The sequence below is a fragment of the Carlito syrichta genome, unplaced genomic scaffold, assembly GCF_000164805.1.
Source record: "Carlito syrichta isolate Samal-C Ts95f unplaced genomic scaffold, Tarsius_syrichta-2.0.1 Scaffold309275, whole genome shotgun sequence".
In the NCBI taxonomy this organism is placed as follows: domain Eukaryota; kingdom Metazoa; phylum Chordata; class Mammalia; order Primates; family Tarsiidae; genus Carlito; species Carlito syrichta.
The window spans coordinates 1,307,988-1,309,923 of record NW_007253371.1 but is presented as its reverse complement, the minus strand read 5'-3'; the positions used below and the strand labels follow the sequence as shown (position 1 = coordinate 1,309,923).

Sequence of the window (1,936 nt, the reverse complement as noted above, 5' to 3'; positions counted from 1 at the left end):
TTTTGAGTCAGAGTCTCACTCTGTCGCCCAGACTGGAGTGCAGTGGCCGCTCCCAGCCACCGCAGACTTGACTTGCTGGGCTCCGGCGATCCTTCCGCCTCAGCCTTCCAAGTAGCTGGAACTACAGGCATGCACTACCATGCCCGGATGATTTTTGATTTATGGTAGAGATGAGGTCTCGCCAAGTTGCCCAGGAGGGTCTCGAACCCGTGGGCTCAGGTAATCCACTCACCTCGGCCTCCCAAGGTGCAGGATTACAGTCTGAACCACCGAGCCCAGCATCAAGGGCATTCTTAAGTGAAACTGGCATTGCTTTTTTTTTAAACTGGGAAAAAAAAGTCAGTTTGTTTTGTTTGTTTCTTAGTAATGGCATCATTGTGGGGAAGAACAGAAGTGGGATCTGGAAAGCCAAATCCCCCTGGGGGGAGGCTCTAGCTTCTCAGAACCCCTTGCCTCCCCTACTTTGGGCATTTGTGAGTGGGGCTGGAGAAGGAGAAGCAGGAGGAAGGGTATGGTTGATAAAGTTAAGAGTAGAAAAGGCGTTGGTGGATAGTATCTCAGGCCTGAGGGAGGGAGGGTGCAGGTCGGACCCCAGGTACAACCAGGGGCTTCTCAGCATATCGACCTGGACTCTAGTCCTTTCTTGGCTTTGGCCTTGGCTTTGGTCTTGAAGGTGCAGGGCTTGGTCTTCAGACACTGGATGTTGTACCATGCTTTCTTCGGGGTGCACTGGCAAACTTTGGTGGTTGTGCTCCTATCACATGCCCCCTCCACCCCGGTTCTCATACTTGTATTTGCAGTTGGCTCCAAATTCCTTCCAGTTGCATCAGATACACTGGGTCTGGGCTCCCCACACTGCAGTCCTTGCTGCTGGGGGTGCAGGAACCCCCGTCCACTCCCTGCACTTGCTGCCTGGGCCACCCTTCTTCACCTTGTCTTTCTTTTTGACCACCATGGAGGTGAATACTTACAGGGCAAGGAGGGCAAGGAGGAGGACGCCTGCATCTTGCTGGCTACTTGTGCTGTTCTGCTCCCTCCTGTGCTCCCTGACATCGATTTTTTTTAAACTTCAAGTGTGTAGCCATGAAGAATTCAGGGACCAACCAGGAGAGCTTGTACCACTGCCTTGATTCGTGCTAAGGCACCAGTCTTTTTGCCTCCCACAGCTTTTGCATCATCAGTACAAATTGCAATAGAATGAAAAGAGGTAAACAATGCCCTATAACTTCTTTGGAGAATAGTTTTGACATTGTAGATACCTGGGAAGCATCTTGGTCCTTGGGCATAGATCACTCTGTTTGAACTGCTGCTATACACAGGCTTTGACATTTGGGTGGGTGGATGGATTGGTTGGTTGTTTGGTTAGTTGGTTGGTTGGTTGGTTGGTTGGTTGGTTGGTTGGTTTGCCTACTGTGCTCCCACATCCTTCTTAAAAAAACTGCTCCAGCTCTTTGGTTCTCAAGTGTGGTTAGCAGGCCATATAATTTCCTTCCTTCTCTCAGCCCTGGCCGTAATGTATTGAAGAGTGATCACTTGGCTGGAAAGCACCCGATTCATTGGCAAAATGATGGCCCATCCGGTTTTCTTTGTGGAGAGTTTCAGCAAGTCAGTGAGACGTACCAAGTCAGGCAGCAAAGGCACTGGAAATAGGGACCATATGGAATGAAAGCCATGTTTGTACACCTCGGAGTTGACAAGGAAGCAAAGGAAGCTGGTATATGGTCTACAAGTAGAAGTTGGAAAATGAAGCGATATAGAGAAGAGCGAGGATGCGAGCTTACAGGATCTCATGGAGAAGAGATATATAGATAGATAGAGAGAGAGAGAGAGAGAGAGAGAGAGAGAGAGAGAGAGAGAGGGGAATAGAAGAACAAAATGAAAGGGAGCGAGAGAAAGAGAAAACCCGACTTCCAATAAAGCCTCTTTTCCTTACGTT

At 49.3% G+C, this 1,936-nt stretch overlaps 1 pseudogene; it reads right to left on the bottom strand.

Annotated features, from left to right (window-relative positions):
• Positions 1–612: 612 nt before the first annotated feature.
• LOC110596454 lies at positions 613–1,673 on the bottom strand (annotated as a pseudogene).
• Positions 1,674–1,936: the final 263 nt, after the last annotated feature.